Source organism: Musa acuminata, chromosome BXJ3-1, assembly GCF_036884655.1.
Source record: "Musa acuminata AAA Group cultivar baxijiao chromosome BXJ3-1, Cavendish_Baxijiao_AAA, whole genome shotgun sequence".
Lineage (NCBI taxonomy): Eukaryota > Viridiplantae > Streptophyta > Magnoliopsida > Zingiberales > Musaceae > Musa > Musa acuminata.
In genome coordinates this window covers 37670466-37689520 of record NC_088349.1, presented here as the reverse complement: position 1 = coordinate 37689520, position 19055 = coordinate 37670466, and the positions used below count along the sequence as shown (strand labels likewise).

Here is a 19055-nt window from a genome sequence, read left to right as displayed (position 1 = left end):
AAGTCTTGATCTAAATAATTGGCTATATTATATTTGAATAAAAATAATTAAATTTTAATGTAACATATGTGTTTTATTATTCTAATATAAAATTTTCATATGGCATCCCTAATAACTGGAATCATGTGTTATCTGTATTTTTAATAAGTCGTAATGCCTCAACTATTTAAGGTGGATAAATTCTTTTTATATCTAGTCTATTTTATATCATTCACATGACTTGTTTATTTTGTGAATATTTTACATATATTTTTAGTTTAATCTACTATTACAGTCATGTCTAGTCCCATACATAATATAACTTAAATATATTTAAAATAAAAATAATTTTTAAAGTATTCATATCAGATAAGATTGATGTAAATTATAATTTTAAGTGTTAAATGTAACTTAAATATATTTAAAATAAAATTTGATTATTTAAGAATTGTTGTCATATAATATAGAATGTTGATATAAATTAAAATCTTAAGAATTAAATAGATGGTGATTGGAGGGTACCTTAAAATTATAATGCTAATAACTATATTTAGACTCGTGTATTTGCAATTTTGTGTCACTGTGAAGGCAAATAAGAATTGAGATCGGCTTCTCCTTTTATCGTCTCTCTTTCGAAGCCAAACCTCCTATGCTTACTTTCGATCTCGAGCTCTCTCGGTGGTACACCACAAAACCCTAGGTTCCATGGGCCAGGGAACCCCCGGAGGCATGGGGAACTAGGGGCACCCCGGCGATCAGAAGCACGATGGCGACAAGAAGGATAAAAAGATTGAGTTGGCAGCATCGCCGTCCCAAGTCAAACGGAAGCAATGCAGGCAGAAGGGTTCTGAGGTTGTTGCTTGGCTCCCCACCATCACCTTGCTCTCTAAGTGCCGCCTCCACATCCTCAAGGTCGAGCTCGTCAAAGACTACCTCCTCATGGAGGTGGCGTTCGCCGCCAACCAGGAGCGCCTTTGTCCCTACGAGGAGAAGAACGAGGAGGATTGCTCCAAGTTCGATGATCTTCGGGAGTCGCCGATAAGTGTCAGAAACCTGGACGAGCTCATCGATGAGAACCATGTCATCGTTTCGTCGTCGATTAGAATGAAGTACTACGTTACGATCCTATCTTTTGTCGACAAGGATCAACTGGTATTGGACTATGCTATTTTTATGCACAACAAGGTCAGTTTTGCTGGTTTAATGATTTATGGTTTTGGTCGCATGATCTCGGATTGGTGAAGATTTTTAGTGTTTAGGGTGCGAATTGGTTGTGGTTTTCTTGATATACCTAATTTGCTAGTATTCTGATAAAAATAACTTAAAATATTATGTGTATTTACATAGATCACTAGTATTTAGGCTCGACGAACTTGGTTAACTGGAGATTTAGTGTTCGAGTGTTTTGTGGTCAATTTTTATGAGTGAGCATTGTGAAGCATTTGTAGGCATCATACGTTTGCCCATATAATTTCTATTGCCGAGGGTACCTTAAATCTCCAAAAGTTAAGAAGATAACAAAATAATTGAAGTCTATAAGGTAAATGGAGCCCCATTTTGCTAGGATACATAGTAATATGTTAGATTCATGGGTTGGACTATAGGAGATCCAAGTTCTGATGCATAATGTCTGCTTAATAATCATCAAGTTTTTTTCTTTTTAGGCACTTTGTTTCTTTTGAATGTATCTAAAAGTTTATGTGTTGAATCACTCAATGGTTGCTCCCTCAGATTGATCAACCAGCAATACCGATTGCTATTTTTGCCCATTTCTTGACCTCAGTCAGGTTTTGATAGTCGCAACTGCTATGCTGATGAACATTATCTTCCAACTCTGTCGAGTGTAAGTACATTAGATCATTTTGCATTTTGGCTTTCCTAAGTAATGGCTTATCTGGAAATTTAAGAGTATCACTAACTAGACAGGACATTTCGACATCCTGCAGATAGTGGATCCTATTGGAAGTGCCAATTGGTCCGTGATGCATGTTGATTGGTCTGAAAGAAAGTGGCATCCAAAAGCATATTGAGCACAAGATGTCACTTTTGAGCTCCCGAAGAATATTTCTGTAAGCATTCTCTCTTTCAAAAATTCATACTTTAGGATGTCCATATGCCTCTAAATTCTTGTTGACTGATATGGGTTTTGTTGACAGTCTATTGATGAGAGTTATCATGTCACCATTGATGAAAAGGTAAATCTTTTAGAACTTGTATTCATATATGCTGATTCTTTCCTTTTTCTGGTTCACCTATTCCTGATTTACTTTCGTTAGTGTTGTCACAATCACCGAAAGCACATCAGATTAGGCAAAAGTAACTTAATCTTTGCAAGCTGATTGCCAAGTTCTATAGTTTTTCTTTTCCTCTGAGTTACTTCAGTGTATTCATGTGCTTAGGTTTAATGAAGCATATAAAAGGAAATTGGAACATGTTGCATATATCCATCTAAAATTCTTGCATTTTTGTCATAGATAGTGATAAGTGGTAGGACTTTACAAGAAAATGCTTGTTCTACATGACTACGTCAACCAAAACCTTTGAGACATTATGCAATCATACAGAGTAGCACGATACATGCATGAGGCACAGTACAAATTCGAAGGGATTGATGACCCTTAATCTGAGCCTTTAGAGAAATAAATAAAAAAATAATCCGATGGATGAAATTTAATTATTCAATTAGAAGCTGATATGACTTGTAAGAAAATATTGTCATATGTCAAAAGAAGTCAAATATTTTCTCAGCATGTTCACTATTTGGAGGATTGAACTCCAAAGCACCAAAAGCATCTATTTTCATTTTTGTTTAGATAGTATTATTTGGTCCTTTACTATCTCTTACCCATTATGCAAATTCTGCATACTAAAATATTTATTCATGCTTAAAAATAATAACAACAATGGGTTACAAATCGTGACAAGCATGTAAACTACATTGGAATATCGGATAATTGTTCAAAGTGATCGACTATGCAGTGTTCCGAATACTGTTACTGTTGAAGCTATCAAATAATTGTTTAATGCCATCGACTGTAACAAATCTGGTTAAATTGCATTTTCTTTCCATGTTTGACTTGTATTTATCATCACAAAATCATTGCTGCTATCTGTTTTCAGCTAACAATTATACAACACAATCTGGAAGAGAAACTAATCACTCAAACTTGAGTACACCAAATCTGCTAATTAACTGTCCTTCCAGTGTTTTATAATCAAAGACCAACCTCAGCAATCATGTATTTATTTATTTATTTTGCAGAAAGTGGTGACAGTGAAACCTTGTTTGTGGAATGGAATGAAGAGACTTTGCTACTTGTTTGCTAGGAAATTTTATCCTGAAGCTCTTCACAACCTGATGCAGTTCTCTAATTACACCCTCATACGAGACACATCAGCATGAACACCATTGTTTGGTCTGGTTGTGCCTCCTGACATCACATTGTTGAGTCATTTGCTCCATGAAATCCCTACCAATTCTTGAACTCAAGCCACCTCATTTTGACACCAAACTCCACCATGTAGCAGCAGAAGAATGTTGGAGGCAATTGGGCTGACTTGAATCTATGTTTCTCTCTAAGTAGGGATGAGGTGGATACTACTTTATTTGATGGTGCACTCCACCCAGTACTGGTCTTCTCTCTGTTTTGTGTTTTCCTGGTTATTTGATCTCTTGAGCTGCAAAATTTTGTTAGTCCATTTAACTTTATAGAGTGCTCAATTCTTTTGTAGAGAGAGAGAGAGAGAGAGAGAGAGATTATAAAACACTTTCTTTGTGAAGTCTTTATGGCAAATCTTTTTTTTTTTTTTTGAAAGAAAACTGAAGCACAAAAAGAAGTGAATAATTTGGTTAGCAGATTCATAAAAGATGTCATTAAAAAAACTTAAAACAATAGAGAACAACTTAAAAGTTCTGAACAACTTAACTACTTTAACTCAATGAACATTGTCAAATTATTTCTCGATATAATATTACCCATGTTAATGGATAAGGGAACCAAACATTTGCTTTATTTCTCTGGCTGAACTTGCCAATTAATTAAGCATTATCATTCGAGTGCTGAACATTGACTTATAGTTTAATGAAAAGGATTAATGGAGGTGAAGTCCTATGATATTGATGTGAAAAATGAGACCATGGGAAAATGGAAAGCTTATTTGAATTATCTATAGCAATATGAAACAGTGAAATCTAAAAATGCACTTTGTTAAGGATCATTTTTCCAGTGGTTTGGACTGACCATTGACTGATGCATATCATCATCAAAACTCCCAGTTTCTAATTTTGGTGGTATTCAACAGTTGCAAAATTCATTTAAATATAGATCGACATAATATTTAGGAACTTTAAGACCAGAAGGATGGATGAAGAACTCATTCATACATAATATCTTTATAAGTGCACTAATAAGATGCATAAAGCAAACTCGCACTATAATTTCTTCATTCATATTCCTTATGGCAGATAAATTGATGAGTTTCTTTAAGCTAAGGCAAAATTGAGGTTATGCATTCTCTGAAACCAAGTTATAATTAAGTGTACTATCTCATTTCCGTTCTATACTATAAGAATTCCAGAGGAGTGTAACTGGGTTTATGTGATAAACTTGAAAAATTTCCCAGGGATATAAATAAACAAACTGTTCTACTGTCGTTTCGTTGGTGTTTGCTAATGAAAGGTTTTCAATCTCTCCCTTATTAGAACAAGTATAATTTTGCTGAGTATTGGTTGCCAATGAAGAGTGATGTCTGGAGTAGAGAAAATTGGCTCAACATGGTCTCCAAAGATCTTTCCACGGTAGAGGTAACTGAGGCCAACCTTTTGAGGTATTGGATCTTCTATTTATAATATGAAGAGATTTGTTTGCATATCTTGAGTAACAATGAAGCTTATGTGTTGCAATAGAGATGCACTAAACTATTTCTTAAACATTAGTTCAAAATATCAAGTTTATAGAGACATTAAAGAGCTTATTTATCCTATTTCACTCTGATCATATGGTTTAATTATTTTCGGTTCTGAATATCGTGTCTAAATGCTAGTATGTCTTTTTCATATTCAATTACCAAAAATCACTATTTTGAATGTTTATGCTGGCTTTTACTTTGAACTATAACTTTTGTCTTAACATCATGTTTGCATTTCCTGTAGTTTGACTAGTATCATTGTCAATTTTAGGCTTTTCATGGTTGCTAATTTTTGGCATCTAGAATTGATAGTAGTAATAAAATTTAGTTAATGAGATTAACTACAATAACATATATGTGTTAAGTATTTGTATTTCAAATTTAGAAGGGCTCATACGAAAAAACCATCAACATTGCAAAAATCTACATGCAATTTCCCAAATAAATAGAAACATAATTTAAACTTTTTAAATAAAATTAAGAAATCAAAAATTGACATCTACAAAAAGGGAATTATATTTTGGATTTTTTTGTTCAATGAGTTTTTAAGAGGAATCAGAGGATCACACTGGAATATGACATAATATAAAAAATTAGCAAAAAGTTATCAATTAAACCATTGACCTTCCAAATCTAATTTCATGAACAAAAACGTGAAAAAAAGGTAATATTTCAGTTCAGATTGACTCTCATGAATCAAACTTGGCCAATCTACTATTACTGTTTTACTTGTGATTATTTGAGATTATTGGAGTTATAAGAAAGAGTGGAAAAAAAAGGGAAAGATGATGGTCTCAACTTCAGCTGTCCCTAACATGGAACACTCCCCTGGCCATGCTGTCGTGGCCCAAGCATGAACTCACCACAAATCCTTTTAATACTTACGGTAGAAAAAGTTACTTGTACAAACAAATGATTTGCATAACTAAAATGATGAATTTCTTGTATCTCATTTATATATATTGTTGTTCTTGTTACCACCAATTCAAATTAACACTGTTTAGGATGTTGGTTTCATGTTAATTAGTTTTCACATTTGTTCTGTGCTTGTAGTTAATCTGTGTTTGTTCTGTTCTTCCCCTTTAATTAACTTCTGATTTCTATTATGATATAGTTTTTGTATAATACGTTCTTTTTGTAAATTAATTTTTCTTATACTCCTCAAATTTGTCTGAAGAAATGATTTTGCGTTTTTTTAATTGCCTCTTAACCTGTAATGGCTTTGTTCACTCCATCTGGTCTTGTAATGCAGAAGGATTTGTTGACTTCAAACGATCGCTCAACGAGATGCCATCAAGCATCTATCTTTTCTCATTCAACTAGTAGCGTTGAGAACTTGCTCTTTCTCGGAGCACATCCTGTCTCCACCAATCTACTATGCAAACCATCATCTTTGACAAGACACCCTGAAGGTGGCCATTTTTAGATTTACCCATGAGTGGCAGCAAGTGCTATTTATTTGATTCTTAGAAGTTTTCAGCTTCATGTGGCAACAAGTTCTAGCTTGATGATGTCAGTGAATCTCAACAGTTTGTTCCAGATATTTTGAATGGAATAATTGAAATGGCAATTGAGATGGAAAAGATTGAGAAGATTCATTGAGAAGCAAAATGCTGGAGGGGTATCTTATGGTAGCTTTGTTTGAGTCATCAACATCAACCAGACTTTCCTTTGAGCCAGCTATAAAAAGGTTAGGAGGAGAAGTTTTTTATTACAGAAGAAGCACGTGAATTTTCTTCAGCCACGAGGAGAAACTCCTGAAGGTATGATCTTAAATTCTTAATTATGGATAATTTTGTGGTGTCCAGAATTGTATAAGGAAGACTTAACGAGTGGAAAGCATGATTTGCAGATATAACTACAGTTGAAGGTTACACAGATATAATTGTTTTAAAACACTTCAAAAGTGGAGTTGCTAGATGGCAGCTTCTATAGCCAATATTCGTTTTTATAAAAGCTGGGATGATCAAGGACAGCATCCAACACAGGTAATAGGAATAGTATCTCAATGTTATCTTGCTCAGGAGGAATGATAAAAACAGAAGAAAACAACTGGAGGTATTTATGCTACATTTTCTCTCAGATGATTCTGATGTATGCATGATTTGTTGACAGCCAGGTTTTCTATGTACGGAAGTTTGCTTCACCATTAGAACTACAGGGGAAAAAATACTTGAAACCTCAACGAATTATGATGACATAATTGTTCTTACTTGTCATATGAGGAAGTACATTACTTCATCAGAAAACATTCCTTAAGGTTGCTGTGAATTCTTTGTGGTCATCACAAGGAAATAGAAGTCAACCGGTTCATGATGCTAGTTGTAATAGAAAAATCAGATATTGGTATGAATTGCTAGCCTCAGTGTATAAGTACTATTGAGAGATATTTCACAAGCTAAAAAGCACCACAATAATGCATTAATTTTCTTGGCATGTACATTGTGAACAAAGGTCCGGCTTTATAAAGAAATTCATGGCAAGTGCATTGTGGACAAAGAGGTGTTAGATGTGCTACCTAAGCATCCTCACCCTGATGGGGATATAAACAGGAATAAACTTTGTATAGGAACAAATACTAGAAGACCAAAATACGCAGCGGAATAAAATGGAAACACAATCAAACAGAACACCAAGATATACGTGGAAAATCCCTTCAATGTGAAGGGTAAAAACCACGGGGTAAACTAGAGATAATCCACTATGAGAATAATGAATGTACAAATCTCAATCTCTTGCCCAAAACCCTAGCAACAACCACAAGAGAATAACTGGGATACAAGGATCACGTCACTGCCCACAATATCTAAAACCTCCCAAGTAATCACAGCAAGAGCTTACTGTAGATTTGATCTAACCTGAGATGATAACACTACTAGATGATTGAGAACAGTCTCTCTGCGTTGTCCTTGTCTTCTTCCCTTTTTTTCTCTTCCTTTTCTGCCTTGTTCTCCTTCTTCTCTTTGGAATCTCGTCGCTCCAGATCTGCCTCGTTGCTGCCTTTTTATAGCTTTAATCTGCCTCTAAAACGCAGCCACCACACCCCCCTAATCTTAATTAGGGTTAGGTTAAGAGGGGGTGTGGGCTATGGGCTGCCCTAGCCCACATGGGCTGAATATGGGCTATCAGCCCAACAACCTCCCCCTTCAGCCCATAAGGGAGGCTGTCCCATGACTCCTCAATGTGAAGCCATACCGACCAACTGTCGACATATCTCTTGTCTTTCTTTTGTTCCATTTGGTAGCAGCACCAAATCATAAGTGTGGTTCTTCTGAAGAGCATCCATCTCTTCCTGCATAGCAACTAACCACTTCTCTTTCTGCTCACTCTCAATTACTTCCTGGTAACTCTCTGGTTCACCTGCATCAGTAAGCATCACATACTCATCTGTAGAGTATCTTCTGGAAGGTTGATGTTGTCTAGAAGATCTTCTCAATTGAGGTTCTGCGGGATCTTACTCTCCTACTTCTTCTTGCTCAACATGCCCTACAGGTAAATCAACATTAGGCTCTACACTATTTTCCTGCACATCTCCCCCATCACCCTGATATACTGGAGGAATAACTGGGTCACAATCTGCTAATCCTTCTACAGAAGTCTTGGCTGGTGCCTTCTTCTTCAAATCCTCAAAGGTTTGATCCTCAAAGAAGACCACATCTGCTCCTGAACACCTTCTGCTTTTCTGGATCCCAAAGCCTGTAACCAAACTAATCATGTGAGTAACCAAAAAAAATACATTCTTTAGACTTACCATCCAGCTTGGACCTCTCATTATCTGGAACATGTGCAAATGCACGACAACCAAATACTCTCAAATGCTTGTAGGAAACATCTTTCTCTGACCATACATGCTCTGCAACATCACCATCTAGGGCTGTACATGGTGATAAGTTGATCACATCAACTGCAGTCCTCAAAACCTCATCCCAAAACCTTTTGGGTAGCTTGGCTTGTGAAAGCATACATCTGATCTTTTCCATGATGGTGCGGTTCATCCTCTCTGCAATTGCATTATGCTAGGGTGTACCAAGAACTGTCATCTCATGTTGGATCCCATGTGACCTGCAATAGTCATTAAACAATCCCGTATACTCACCACCATTATCTAATCTTATGCATTTCAATTTCCTTTCTGTCTCCCTTTCAACCCTGGCATGAAACTCTTTGAAGACATTAATAACCTGATCTTTGGTCTTCAAAGCATAAGCCCAAACTTTCCTGAAAAAATCATCTATAAAAGTGACAAAATAAAGTGCACCACTTATACCAAGAACATCAACAGATCCACCAGGAGTTTTTGTCCTCAAAGGACCACATACATCTGTATAAACACGGTCTAAGGCATGCATTTTTCTAGACAAAGCAGCACTAGTAAATGAAACTCTATGTTGTTTACCAGCCAAACAATCAATACAAGGGTTCAGATGTATACCTCTGAGATATGGTAATACCTCTCTCTTGGAAAGAGCTTGCAGCCCCTTCTCGCTCATGTGTCCCAATCGCCTATGCCACAACTCCATACTGAAGTCTTTCTCTGTAGCATTTAACTGCTCACCATAAGCTTTAGCCTGCAACCTGTACAAAGTATGACATTTCTTTCCACTAGCTATAACAAGAGAACCCTTACTGAGCTTCCATTGCCCTCTGTGAAATCTGCGTTCATACTCTTCATCATCTAGTCTTCCAACTGAAATTAAATTCAGCCTCAAGTCAACCACATGCCTCACATCCTTAAGTACCAACTTGCAGCCAAGGTTGGTCTTTAAATGGATATCACCCATGCCAATGATGTCTGCTGTGCCATAGTTGCCCATCTTGACAACACCAAAGTTTCCAGACTTGTATGTAGCAAAAAACTCTCTCCGAGGTGTAGCATGATAAGAAGCACCTGTGTCAATCACCCACTCAAGATCCTAACACACACAAGAAAAAATATCATCAAAAGGAGACAAAATCAAATAATCACCACCCTGCACTGTAGTTGTAGTATTACACTTCTTTTCCCTTTTTCTTGTTCTTCTTAGGTTGCTTATATTGGTTCTTGTAATGTCCTTTCTCACCACAGTTATAGCAAACAATATTTTTTCTTGATCTTGACTTGCTCCTACCCATACGTGAACTGCTTCTAGACTTTGACCTTCCTCTGTTCTCTGAGATAAGTGCCTGTGAATCATTCTGAGATGTTGCCGAACTCTTTCTTCTCAACTCCTCATTCAACAAACTACTTGTTACTTGACTCATAGTGACAATATCATCTGGCGCAGAATTACTAAGGGAAACCACCAGTGTCTCCCAACTTTCTGGTAATGAACTGAGAAGTAACAATGCCTGCAACTCATCATCAAGAGACATTTTCATAGAGGATAACTGGTTAGTATTACTCTGCATTTCATTCAAATGCTCAGCAATAGAAGCACCCTCTCTATATTTTAGGTTCACAAGTTTTTTGATCAAAAAAGCTTTGTTGCCAGCTGTTTTTCTTTCATAGAGACTTTCTAATTTTTTCCAAAGAGAATATGCAGAAATTTCAGTAGAAACATGGTGAAAGACACTGTCATCAAGCCACTGTCTAATAAACCCAATTGTTTTTCGATCTAACCTCTTCCACTCATCATCTGTCATAGTTGTAGGTTTTGCACTATCCCCTTGCAAAGGTCCATACAAATCTTTGCAATACAAGAGATCTTCCATTCTTGGTTTCCATATCATCCAATTATTTCCATTCAAACTAATCATGAGAGAAATATTACTAGCCTCCATGTTCAAATACAAAAATTAAATCACCAAAACCCCGCTCTGATACCAGTTGATGGGGATATAAACAGGAATAACCTTTTGTATAGGAACAAATACTAGAAGACCAAATTACGCAGCGGAATAAAATGGAAACACAATCAAACAGAACACCAAGATATACGTGGAAAACCCCTTCAATGTGAAGGGTAAAAACCACGGGGCAAACTAGAGATAATCCACTATGAGAATAATGAATGTACAAATCTCAATCTCTTGCCCAAAATTTTAGCAACAACCACAAGAGAATAACTGGGATACAAGGATCACGTCACTGCCCACAATATCTAAAACCTCCCAAGTAATCACAACATGAGCCTACTGTAGATTTGATCTAACCTGAGATGAGAACACTGCTAGATGATTGAGAACAGTCTCTCTGCGTTGTCCTTGTCTTCTTCCCTTTCTTTCTCTTCCTTTTCTGCCTTGTTCTCCTTCTTCTATTTGGAATCTCGTCGCTCCAAAGATCTGCCTTGTTGCTGCCTTTTTATAACTTTAATCTGCCTCTAAAACGCAGCCACCACACCCCCCTAATCTTAATTAGGGTTAGGTTAAGAGGGGGTGTGGGCTGTGGGCTGCCCTAGCCCACATGGGCTGAATATGGGATATCAGCCCAACACACCCAAGACTTGATGAGGTACGTGAACATGTCTGGAACCATTTCTCTCTTAGTATGTAGAACAAAAGATCCATTATCTCAGCAACCAACACTTAATTTTCACAAAGATAATTGCCGAAGAAATGCAAGGTTTGCTTTTATTTAAGACTTCTTTTTTTTTCTTTTCTAAATACTGCATCCTTTATTTGTGTCAGTGATTTAAAAAGCGCTAGGCGTCAAGGTTCATAAACGCCTGAAGCGCTAGGCGCTCGCTTGAACGAAGCGAGACACTAAATATAAAAATATATAATATAATTAATAAAAATTTTAAATATAATTATTTAAATATAATAATTTTAAATAAATAAAAATTAATGGTATTAAAATCAAAATAAAATACTATTAATCTAATAAATATAAATACTATTATTAATATATTGTTAATAGTATACTATATACTGTTAACAATATACTGAAGGAGAAGAAGGAAGAGGTGTGTTAGGGGGTGCTGATTGAGAAAAGAGGAAGCGGGAGCGGGAGCGAGAGCGACGAGCGGCGACAGCGGCAGCAGCAGCGAGCAACGGCAACGGGAGCAGGAGCGGGAGCAATGTCTGTTGTTTTCTGTTGTTTTTTCCTTCTCTTATTTGAATATTTTCAAAGTGGCTCAAAACATTTCTTGAAAATAAAGGAGAAATGTCTTATTTAGCTTGTCTACCTCTTGTTTTGGACTTCTCCTAGGAGTAAAAACAAGTGTTCGATGCAATCCTTATTGAAGAGACAGCTGCAGAGATTGAAATATAGTTTTCTTGAAAAGCTTTCTTACAGTTGGTTGACACTTATTTTGTCTCCTCTGCAGTGTAACCTACACTGAATGGTCTGGAATATTTTTTTTGGTTGAATCAATATGCAACTTGACTTGTTTATAGGTGTGGGTGAAGAAACCGGTCAAGCTACATCTAGCTCTGGATTTTTCCAATCCAGAAGATTTTGCAGAATTATTATGTACCTGTATGTTATTCAACTAAAGTGTAAAATAATCATTGGTCTTTGTCCTTTTTATCTTAGCCTATGCTTTAGATGTTTCTAATCCTTACCTTTTATGTATCTTCACATGACATGATACATAATGATATGCTTTTTACTTGGCGGCTTTTGTTCACATAATTGTTAAATTCTGAAATATTATATCAGGATATGTTGTTATTGAGTGGATAAATGGGTGATTAGATTAAAATGTCTTTTGCAGATCTTGTCTGTTGTTGGGCTTCTTCAGGATGAACTTGATCCTATGGTTTCTATCATGAAAGTTGAAAAAGCTCCTTTGGAATCTTATGCTGATATTGGTGGCTTAGATGCACAAATTCAATAAATTAAAGAAGCTGTTGAACTTCCTCTTACTCATCCTGAGCTGTATGAAGATATTGGAATTAGCCTTCCCAAGGGAGTTATACCATATGGGGAGCCAAGGTGAGAGTGTAGCATGTGAATTTCCATAACATGGACTTTACAACTTTGCCCCACACATTCTTTACCCTCCCTCTTCTCTATTCTCTCGATCTCTATTTAGTTACATTTGTATTTTGTGTTTATGTGTGCTATTTATTGGCTCTAACTCTTTGCATATGCCTGCTTAAGAATCATCATGTTCTTTTCTTCTTAGGAACTTTGTTTCTTTTGAATGTATCTAAATGTTTGTGTGTTGAGTCACTCAATCTAGGAAACCTATGTTGGGTAGCTAGAGCATTGATTTTGTTTTTACAAATTATATTATCTACTCTGTTTGATTTTAATTCTAATCCTTTAAGATTGTTTCATTTATTTTCAGTGGTCATTTAATTCTGTGAGTTAGTCAAAGTCTTTGATAAAGTGACAGTTTGGGTTCATTTTTTATCTATATGTTTGAATAATTGGATATTATTCAAATGGTGGCCTCTTTAGCTTCTTAATAGATGGGTTGTGTACTTGCTTTCAACAATCGTAGAAATTCTAAATGTCAGAAGAAATTTGGGTCGCCCACTCCTGTATGTCTTGCCTCCATCTCCACCTCCACCTCCACCTCTTCCTTTTGTTTTCTGTTGTTTTTTCCTTCTTCTCTTATTTGAATATTTTCAAAGTGACTCAAAACATTTCTTGAAAATAAAGGAGAAATGTCTTATTTAGCTTGTCTACCTCTTGTTTTGGACTTCTCCTAGGAGTAAAAACAAGTGTTCGGTCCAATCCTTATTGAAGAGACAGCTGCAGAGATTGAAATATAGTTTTCTTGAAAAGCTTTCTTACAGTTGGTTGACACTTATTTTGTCTCCTCTGCAGTGTAACCTACACTGAATGGGCTGGAATATTTTTATTGTTTGAATCAATATACAACTTGACTTGTTTATAGGTGTGGGTGAAGAAACCGGTCAAGCTACATCTAACTCTGGATTTTTCCAATCCAAAAGATTTTACAGAATTATTATATACCTGTATCTTATTCAACTGAAGTGTAAAATAATTATTGGTCTTTGTCCTTTTTATTTTAGCCTGTGCTTTAGATGTTTCTAATCCTTACCTTTTATGCATCTTCACATGACATGATACATAATGATATGCTTCTTACTTGGTGGCTTTTGTTCACATAATTGTTAAATTCTGAAATATTACGTCAGGATATGTTGTTATTGAGTGGATAAATGGGTGATTAGATTAAAATGTCTTTTGCAGATCTTGTCTGTTGTTGGCTTCTTCAGGATGAACTTGATCCTATGGTTTCTGTCATGAAAGTTGAAAAAGCTCCTTTGGAATCTTATGCTGATATTGGTGGCTTAGATACACAAATTCAATAAATTAAAGAAGCTGTTGAAATTCCTCTTACTCATTCTGAGCTGTATGAAGATATTGGAATTAGGCTTCCCAAGGGAGTTATACCATATGGGGAGCCTGGAACTGGGAAAACTTTACTTGCCAAGGTGAGAGTGTAGCATGTGAATTTCCATAACATGGACTTTACAACTTTGCCCCACATATTCTTTACCCTCCCTCTTCTCTATTCTCTCGATCTCTATTTAGTTACATTTGTATAGAATATAGATTAGTATATCTACCAGCATTTATTATGAGTAAATAGAGAAGAGAAATGAGAAAGGATATTTTTATTGCCTGTGCGCTTCTTCTTTACCAATGGATGTCTTTTTTTAAAAAAAATTGACCTTCTATTATTACAAATTTACAATCTAGATGATGGTGGCTAATTTAAAAAAAAAAAGCTTAACCGAGTTTCACTTTACAATTGGAATTATCTCTCTTGTGGGTTTGCAACCTAAAAGGTTTTTGCCATCCAATTTGTGTTGCATGGTGATCTAAATGCTTTGGTATCTGCATTGGTTATTGCAAAGTCCTAATTTTTGTACTATTTATGAATGCTTAATTTCAGACTGTGGCTAACTCAACTTAAGCAACTTTCTTGCATGTTTTTGGAAGTGAGTTGATTCAGAAATATTTGGGTGATGGCCCAAAACTTGTTAGAGAACTGTTTAGAGTGGCAGATGAACCTTCTCCTTCGATAGTCTTTATTGATGAGATAGAAGCAGTTGGCACCAAAAGGTCTGTCTATGAGAAATAAAAGTCCCACTTTTTTCTTTCTCTTGTATGTAAATCATAGTTAAAATTATCAGACTATTCTATCTGACCAATTTTAGATATGATGCTCATTCTGGTGGTGAGCGTGAAATACAGGGAACCATGTTGGAATTGCTGAACCAGTTAGATGGTTTGGACTCAAGGGGGGATGTTAAGGTCTTGCAACCAACATAATTGAAAGCCTTGATCCAGCCTTGCTTCGGCCTGGTCGTATTGATGGGAAGATTGAATTCCCGTTGCCAGACATTAAACATCGTATTTTTCAGGTTTGTTATGTTTCATGAACAAATATAGGATACTTATAGAACACTGGTGCATGTTTTTGTACACTTTGCGGGTTCTTGCTAAATTCTTATTTTCATGTTAATTTCTTTTGATACATACCTCTAGAATGACGCTGGCCAATAATGTCAACCTGGAAGAATTTGTCATGACAAAGGACGAGTTCTCTGGAGCTGATATAAAGACAATCTGTACTGAATCTGGCTTGCTTGCTTTAAGAGAGCGTAGGATGAAGGTGTGTCACATATTTACATGTAAAATTGTATTCTTTTATATAGAAGGTCATTGTTAGATAAAGCTTTTGTTATTACACTAATATTATCAGCAATTGTTATTGTGGTCTTATATACCTTTTGTTTGGGATGTATACATGCTTTTTTAAATGGATATTGACTTTTGAATGCTAGTTGTCCATACCCTAGGGATTTTATGAATTTTTTCTATGTTCCTATTAATTGTTCAGAAATTGATCACTTAAAAAGTTAACCACTAAAAGACAGGAGAACTTTTCATATTACCTCTCCTATTCTATAAAGGTAACTCATTTCTTTATAATTTAAATATGATGGTTCATGTAAGCTGTATTTAGTCTATGTTCTCTATTAGATTGCTTTTCAGATTCATATTATAAAGCTATATTGTCCAGATGACTTCTTCTAACCCCAGTTATAGTTCCTGGTATGTATTTTATAAAGCCACTAATTTACTCGAATGGGGGTTCCTTGTTGATTCAAGTTTTTATTACTTCTCTTTCTTGGGGCAAGAGGAGCATGACCATTTGAGGAAGCATCAATCTTTATTAGTGTATCATTGCTCTGGATAAAACTTGTTATAAGAAGTAGAATAAAGAACCACAAACGATCATTCTTTGGGCTAGATGTAATAAAGTTATTTACCTGTTGAGGGAGATTTACTTACAAAAGCATATTGGAAATTTGTTCAGGTGACATTTTTGGTGATCTCTGAACACTCAAGTCTATGCTTCGTGTTTTCAAGTCTAAAGGTCTACAACCAGGTTTAGAAGCTCGGTCGACCTCTGGTCTTGACACCTTGTTGTATTGGTATCTCACCAGTTTATCGGGCAATATTCCAACCTTTTTCACACATTATCAGTAAAAGATAATACAAAAACAACACCATTTAGTACTGAACCATATGATCCTTACAGGTCCTTACTCAGGCTAATTAAGGTTTGTTATAGGCTCTAAACCTCCACCAATGTGTCTTAACAGTGGTTGACCACTGAAACAGTTTGTCATGCTGCTAGAATAGAGATCCTCTTCTTCCTCCAAAAATAGAAAATGGAAAGGAAAGATGCTACTTATCTATTTTGTTCCCATTTCTTATGACAGCTTATCTCTCGTATAGAGAAGTGATGTGGTGATGCCTTGGCTCTTGGAAATGTCTTGATCTCGTCTTAATTTCTGATTCTCTGTTCTTTGTTTTTCTTTTCCCAATTCTCTTCTATAGCCTTGAGAAGTGAGACAATTTGGGAGAGAATCATTCAAGGCCCTAAATAATGAAATAAAGAAAAATTCAACTTAAAAAGTAAAATATAAACTGAATAAGATCAGTTCAACGTAAAAGAATATGGTTTGGCTTATAAGTAAAATTCTTGCTCTTGGGCACATGTTGGATCATATAATTGATAAGAAACAATACGAATAATTCAAAACTAATATTGTTGATATGGATTCTGATGGTTTTCAAATGTTTGTTTTAATCAAAAGTTTTTCAAACAAGATCGTCAAATACTTGAATATTATCCTTGGTTTGGTGCATATTAAGTTTGACAAATCTGATATGGTAGGGACATACCCAACAAATGGAATATTAACTAGTCTTCTTTGAAGAGACACTCTCACTTGACTAGTTTGAGTTGGACTACACGTCTTTAGTGGTTGGATCGGCTAGTTGAATTTGACTTGCATTGGATTAAGAGTTTAAACTAATACCCATTTGCTTTATCTTGCATTCCCAAAGTGCCCTAAGTTACATATCTCAGTAATTTGTAGCTACATCATCTTACGCTCAGGTAACTCATGCAGACTTCAAGAAGGCCAAGGAGAAGGTGACGTTTAAGAAGAAGGGGTGCCTAAGGGACTCTACATGTGAGCTATTAATTCGCTTGCCTCATAACATGAAGGTTTGTCTCATATGTCGCTTTTGATTATCGTGATTCTCAATATATTATTTTTAGATGTTTGTTTGTGGACCTTGATGATCGCAAATTGGATAACAAAAATGGTTCAACATAAATAATCTTTTGAGAAATATTGTGCATCTTCATGCCCAAGTTGTAATCACATACCTTTTATATAAATGTGTTGTGTTTATATGTCTTAAGAAATCAAAGAACTAATTACATAATACCCCTTGTATTTAACTACCTTGAGCATCTCGGTCCTTATGTTTTAAAAAGTTTCATTGGCATCCCTATAATTATGAAGGTAAAACATTTAGGTCTATTTACCATAATGTTGTTCATTTTATCAACGGAAATTCAAAAACAAAAAAAAGGTAATTTAGCATTCTAGTTGACGGCGGTGGATGACGTCGGTGGTGGCGGATAGTGGCATTGTTGGGGGTTGCGGGTGGCTATTGTGGATGAGGAGAGTAGCGGTGAGAGGTAAGAGTGCCTCTGCTTCGGCGTCAGCGTCGACATCGTTGCCATTGTCGAGTGGCGAAAGGGCTGCTCGGCATCTGCATTGGTGGCTCTTTCATCGCTTGGCAATTGCATCAACGTTGATGTAGATGCAAAGCGGTGTCGCTCTGCATCTTCGTAGGCGCCGACGCAAACGCAGAGCGACCGATGTAGTTGCCGAGTGACGTCGCTCTGTATCTGCGACGACGTAGATGCAGTTGCTGAGTAACGTTGCTTTACATTTACATTTACGATGGCGAGTGACTTTGCATCTACGTCGGCGCGACGTAGTTGCCGAGCAAAAGGGCCATCGATGCATATGCCAAGTAGCATCGCTTTACATCTGCATCGGTGACCCTTTCCCCGCTCGGCAACTGCATCGATGTCGATGTAGATGCATAGCAACCCTTATCTTTCATCGTCGCTCTCCTCATCCACAACAGTCACTCGTGGCGTTGTCGGTTGCCACCACTGACGTTGTTTGCCATCATCAACTGGAACATTAAGGGTACCTTTTTGCTCTTTATTTTCATGTTTCTATCGGTAAAATTAATGGTGTATGGGTAAATTGACTTAGATGTTTCATTTTCGTACTATAGGGATGCCAATGTAAATTTCTGAAGTGTAGGGATCGAAATGCTAAAGGAAGCTAATTATGGGGGGTAATATGTAATTAGTTTGAAATCAAAAGTATATGCTAAATTGTTTCATGTTGGAACATGTCTTTTTCAGGAAATAGGAAAGATAAACTAGAGTGGCAATTCAGTAGGTGGGACTTCAACTTGTCACAAATGAAAATTGAAATGGGACAAAATATACATTGATTCACTGTGTTGGCACATGACATTTCCAGAAAGGGTCAGGATTCATGCTGACTAAGTTGAACTATTGATCTTTTGGGTTTTGGCTAAAGCATAAAGAAGGATCACTGATTCACTCACAGTTTTTCTCGGAATATTTAATTGCCGCATGAACAAATGGTCTCAGGTATTTGTTATTGTCACTGTGGACCACTAACCTTCAAGATATTATTGTCTAAACCGTTTCATGTCTGATATTAAGCAAGTTTTAGACATCAAAAAGATAAATCAGTTTATTCATGTTGAAACTTGTAGGTCGTGCTAATTCCATTGAGTTTTAGACCACTAGTCTTTGTTTTTGCCGGCCTTATTCCGTTTGGTTATTTGACAAATCTTTACACAAGTGTTTTGGTCTCTCTTTATTGATCTATCTTGT

The 19055-nt window shown here is 36.1% G+C and overlaps 1 pseudogene; it reads left to right on the top strand.

Moving 5' to 3' along the window:
- The first annotated feature begins 684 nt into the window (after positions 1–684).
- Positions 685–17290, top strand: LOC135628558 (26S proteasome regulatory subunit 4 homolog; annotated as a pseudogene).
- Positions 17291–19055: the final 1765 nt, after the last annotated feature.